Here is a 6,000-nt window from a genome sequence, read left to right as displayed (position 1 = left end):
TGCCTCGATTTGCGTGCTCAATTCGGGCGCGTAGCCGGAAAGTTTTTATGTTAGAATATGTGAATCATGTGAAATATTTGATGGATTTTGATATTAACATGCATAATATTGACTTCGGTCAACATTTTGGGTAAACGGACCCGGACCAGTGATTCGACGGTCCCAGAGGGTCCGTAGAAAAATATGGGACTTGGGCGTGTGCCCGGAATTAAATTCCGAGGTCCCAAGCCCGAGAAATAAAATTTTGTGTGAAATTGTTTTCTAAAATTTATTAAGGAAAATAAAGAAGGAAATTGATCAGAAAACTGTGGTATCGGGCTCGTATTTTGGTTCCGACGCCCGGTACGAGTCTTAAATATGTTTTAAGCACTATTTGTAAAGTTTGGCTAAAAACGGACGTCATATGACGTGTTTCGGACTTAAAATGGGGAATTGGAGTTTTATGAAAGTTGAAAGAAAATCATGTGTTTTGAGGCTTGATTCTATGTATATGATGTTATTTTGGCGATTTGGTCACACAAATGAGACCGTAAGATGTTTTTAAGATCATATGTATGTTTGGTTTGGAGCCCCGAGGGCTCGGGTGAGTTTTGAGTGGGGCCCGAGAGGTCTTAGACTTAAAAAAAATGCAGGTTCAGGTGTTGCAGGCCCAGCGCGGCCGCGGCCGTTTCCGCGCAGTCCGCGATAGTAGCCACGCGGCGCAGTGCTTTTCTGTGCGGTCTGCGTGGTGGGGGTTCAGAGGGTCGGTAGCCAGGTCGACCAGCGCGGCCGCACACCAAATTAGTGTGGTCCGCGTTGGGTGGGTTTAGAGAGCCCACTTCTTCCCTCCCTCGGTGCGGCCGCGGTGCATTTCCGCGCGGTCCGCGCTGGCAGCCACGCTGCCGCAGTGCATTTCTGCGCGGTCCGCGCCAGCCCCCAGCATATATATAAATTCGGGATTTTCAATCATTTTACCCACTTTTCAAAACCCAAAACCTAAGAGGCGATTTTTCAAACAACTTTTCTTCTCCAAAACGATTGGTAAGTGATTTCTAACTTAATTTCTTTATTCGTTGACATCTTTTAACATGATTTCAAATTCAAATCAAAGATTTTCATGGGGAAAATTGGGTGTTTTGGGTAGAACCTAGGTTTTCTACAAATTAAGAAGTTGCACCTCAATTTGAGGTCCGATTTCAAAACAAATCATATATTTGGATTCGGGGGAGAATAGGTAACCGAGTTTTGGTCCGAACCTCGAGTTTCTACCATGTGGGTCCGGGGGGTGTTTTTGACCATTTTGGAAAAAACCTTGTAAAATTTATTTTTCATGCTTGGGGAGTGATTCATTTAGTAATTATTAATGTGATTAAGTAACTTATGACTAGATTCGAGCGGATTGGTGGTGGAACCAAGAGGTAAAGCTATACTAGAAGCGTGAGTTGAGTTTGGAGCATTCGAGGTAAGTGTTTGTTCTAACTTTGGCTTGAGGGAATAGGATTAGGATGTTATCTGCTACTTGCTAATGTGGAGTACGGTGTATAGGCATGGTGACGGTTATCTATGCACCAGAGTCTAGCATGACCGTGAGTCTTAATTGCTTTTAATTTGAATAACGTGACACAATCTCCTTGTTTATTTGATGAGTTTCATATAATGTGAACGGTTGGGGTAAAATTGTGATTGGTGTACTTTTGGAGCGTTAGCTCGAACATGAATGTGTTAGTTGAGGAAGAAGGTATTTAAAAAAAGAATGTGTTGTGATTACTCCCTTTGTCGGGATGTGTAGACCGATATATATACTCTCCCTTGTCGGGATATGTTAGGCTGTTAGTTGTAATCTTGCCGGGTTAGAGTGATATGTTGTTGATTTCCCCTAATAGGACTCTCCTTACAAAATCAGATGTTTCGAATTATATTATGGGATCATGTGGCATGTCGTCCACTTATATATGATATTATGGGATCGTGTGGCACGCCGTCCACTTATATATGATATTATGGGATCGTGTGGCACGCCGTCCACTATATAGTTTTACTTTGTATTATCTTATTATTGTTTTCTTGCACTTGTATATATACCTGTACAGGTTAATGGTGGTAGGTCCTGTTTATCCTTGTCACTATTTCGCCGGGGTTAGGCCAGTCTTCAGACCTGCCGGGCATGCCGCCCGATAGGGATATTGATTTTTGTATTGATCTAGCTCCGGGAACTCAGCCCATTTCCATTCCGCCGTATCGTATGGCGCTGCCAGAATTGAAAGAGTTAAAGGGTCAGCTTCAGGATTTGCTTGAGAAGGGTTTTATTAGACCCAGTGTTTCGCCTTGGGGCGCACCGGTGCTATTTGTGAAGAAAAGGGATGGTTCGATGAGGATGTGCATTGATTACTGGCAATTGAACAAGGTGACGATTAAGAACAAGTACCCACTGCCGAGGATCGACGATTTATTCGACCAGCTTCAGGGTGCGAGTGTGTTTTCAAAGATAGATTTGAGATCTGGCTACCACCAGCTGAGGATTAGGGCATCTGATGTCCCTAAGATGGCTTTTCGCACTCGGTATGGGCACTATGAGTTTTTGGTCATGTCATTTGGATTGACTAATGCCCCAGCAGCATTCATGGAGTCGATGAACCGAGTGTTCAGACCTTATTTGGACTTGTTCGTGATAGTCTTCATTGACGATATTCTTATATACTCCCGCAGTTAGGAGGAGCATGAGCAGCACCTCAAAGCAGTTCTTCAGACCCTGAAAGGTAGTCAGTTGTATGCTAAGTTCTCGAAGTGCGAGTTTTGGCTGAGTTCGGTCGCATTCCTGGGTCATGTCGTATCAGCAACAGGTATTCAGGTAGACCCGAAGAAGATAGAGGCAGTCAAGAACTGGCCTCGACCAGCTTCAGCTACGGAGATTCGGAGTTTCCTGGGGTTAGCAGGTTACTACTGTCGATTCGTGGAGGGGTTTTCATCCATTGCAGCCCCTATGACTAGATTAACCCAAAAAGGTTCCCTGTTCAGATGGTCAGACGAGTGTGAGGCGAGCTTTTAGAGGCTCAAGGCAGCTCTGACCACGGCACCGGTGTTGGTTTTGCCCACAGGTTCAGGACCCTATACAGTCTATTGTGATGCATCTCGTATTGAACTTGGTGCAGTGTTGATGTAGGATGACAAGGTCATTGCCTATGCTTCGAGGCAGTTGAAGGTTCATGAGAAGAACTATCCAGTGCATGATTTGGAGTTGGCAGCCATTGTTCACGCATTGAAGATTTGGAGGCACTATCTGTATGGTGTGGCGTGTGAGGTGTTCACGGATCATAAGAGTCTTCAGTATTTGTTCAAGCAAAAGGAGTTGAATTTGAGGCAGAGGAGGTGGTTGGAATTGTTGAAAGATTATGACATCACTATCTTATATCACCCGGGAAAGGCCAATGTGGTGGCCGATGCCTTGAGTAGGAAGTCAGCCAGTATGGGCAGTCTTGCTTAAATTCCGGTCGGTGAGAGACCGCTTGCCTTGGACGTTTAGGCTTTGGCCAATCAGTTTGTGAGGTTGGACACTTCTGAGCCTAGTCGAGTATTAGCTTGCATGGTCGCTCATTATTCGTTATTGGAGCGTATCCGTGATCGGCAATTCGATGATCCCCATTTGTGTATCTTGAGAGACACGGTGCAGCGTGGAGGTGCCAAGAAAGTAACCTTAGATGATGATGGCTTATTAAGATTGCAGGGGCGAGTTTGTGTGCCCAATGTTGATGGGATTCGAGAGTTGATCTTAGCGGAGGCCCACAGTTCTCGGTATTCTATTCACCCGGGTGCCGCAAAGATGTATCAGGATCTGAGGCAGTACTATTGGTGGCGCAAGATGAAGAAAGACATCGTTGTGCACGTGGTCGGTGTTTGAATTGTCAGAAGGTTAAGTACGAGCATCAAAGACCTGGTGGTCTATTTCAAAGGATTGCACTTCCCGAGTGGAAGTGGGAGAGGATTACGATGGATTTCGTTACTGGGCTTCTGATGGCTCGGAAGAAGTTTGATGTAGTTTGTGTCATTATTGATAGGCTGACCAAGTCAGCGCATTTTGTTCCTGTTGCAGCCACCTATTCGTCTGAAAGTTTAGCCGAGATTTATATCAGGGAGATTGTTCGCCTTCATGGGGTGCCGCTATCTATCATTTTGGATCGGGGTACGCAGTTTACCTCGCATTTCTGGAGAGCGGTTCAGCGAGAGTTGGGCACCCAGGTTGAGTTGAGTACAGCATTTTATCCCCAGACGGACGGTCAGCCCGAGAGGACTATTTAGATTCTTGAGGACATGCCCCGAGCCTGTGTCATTGATTTTGGAGGCTCGTGGGACCAGTTTTTGCCTTTAGCAGAGTTTGCCTACAACAACAGCTACCAGTCCAGCATTCAGATGGCTCCGTATGAGGCGTTGTATGGTAGGCAATGTCGGTCTCCGGTTGGATGGTTTGAGTCGGGAGAGGCTTGATTATTGGGTACAGATCTGGTTCAGGAGGCCTTGGACAAGGTCAGAATTATTCAGGATAGACTTCGTACAGCTCAGTCCAGACAAAAGAGTTATGCAGACCGCAAGGTCAGAGATGTTGCTTTCATGGTTGGGGAGCGGGTATTTCTCTGTGTATCGCCTATGAAGGGCGTGATGAGATTTGGGAAGAAGGGCAAGCTCAACCCTTGGTTCATCGGTCCATTTGAGATTCTTGATCGTGTGGGAGAGGTGGCTTATAGACTTGCCTTGCCACCTAGCTTGTCAGTTGTGCATCCCGTGTTTCATATATCTATGCTCCGGAAGTATCGCGGAGATCCATCGCACGTGTTAGATTTCAGCACTGTCCAATTGGACAAGGATCTGTCATATGAGGAGGAGTCGGTGGCTATTCTAGACCGGCAGGTTCGACAGTTGAGGTCGAAGAGTTTTCCTTCGGTGCGTGTTCAGTGGAGAGGTCAACCTCCTGAGGCATCGACCTGGGAGTCCGAGTCCGATATGCGGGGCCGTTATCCTGATCTATTTCCCGACTCAGGTACTTCTTTCTTTTGTCCGTTCGAGGACGAACGGTTGTTTTAGAGGTGGAGAATGTGACGACCCAAAAGGTCATCACCGTAGTTCTTCCTTGTTCCGCGCTTCCGAGGCCTTGAAAACCTCGCTTTTAGTTGCCTCGATTTGCGTGCGTAGTTCGGGCGCGTAGCCGGAAAGTTTTTATGTTAGAATATGTGAATCATGTGAAAAATTTGATGGATTTTGATATTAACATGCATAATATTGACTTCGGTCAACATTTTGGGTAAACGGACCCGGAAGAAAAATATGGGACTTGGGCGTGTGCCCGGAATTAAATTCCGAGGTCCCAAGCCCGAGAAATGAAATTTTGTGTGAAATTATTTTCTGAAATTTATTAAGGAAAATTAAGAAGGAAATTGATCAGAAAACTGTGGTATCGGGCTCGTATTTTGGTTCCGATGCCCGGTACGAGTCTTAAATATGTTTTAAGCACTATCTGTAAAGTTTGGCTAAAAACGGACGTCATATGACGTGTTTCGGACTTAAAATGGGGAATTGGAGTTTTATGAAAGTTGAAAGAAAATCATGTGTTTTGAAGGCTTGATTCTATGTATATGATGTTATTTTGGCGATTTGATCGCACAAATGAGACCGTAAGATGTTTTTAAGATCATATGTATGTTTGGTTTGGAGCCCCGAGGGCTCGGGTGAGTTTTGAGTGGGGCCCGAGAGGTCTTAGACTTAAAAAATGCAGGTTCAGGTGTTACAGGCCCAGCGCGGCCGCGGCCGTTTCCGCGCAGTCCGCGCTGGCAGCCACGCGGCCGCAGTGCTTTTCTGTGCGGTCCACGTGGTGGGGGTTCAGAGGGTCGGTAGCCAGGTCGACCAGCGCGGCCGCGCACCAAATCAGTGCGGTCCGTGCTGGGTGGGTTCAGAGAGCCCACTTCTTCCCTCCCTCGGCGCAGCTGCGGTGCATTTCTGCGCGGTCCGCGCCAGCCCCCAACATATATATAAATT

Source organism: Nicotiana sylvestris, chromosome 6, assembly GCF_000393655.2.
Source record: "Nicotiana sylvestris chromosome 6, ASM39365v2, whole genome shotgun sequence".
In the NCBI taxonomy this organism is placed as follows: Eukaryota; Viridiplantae; Streptophyta; class Magnoliopsida; order Solanales; family Solanaceae; genus Nicotiana; species Nicotiana sylvestris.
The sequence above is the reverse complement of the archived record's forward strand: the minus strand, read 5'-3'. Positions refer to the sequence as shown.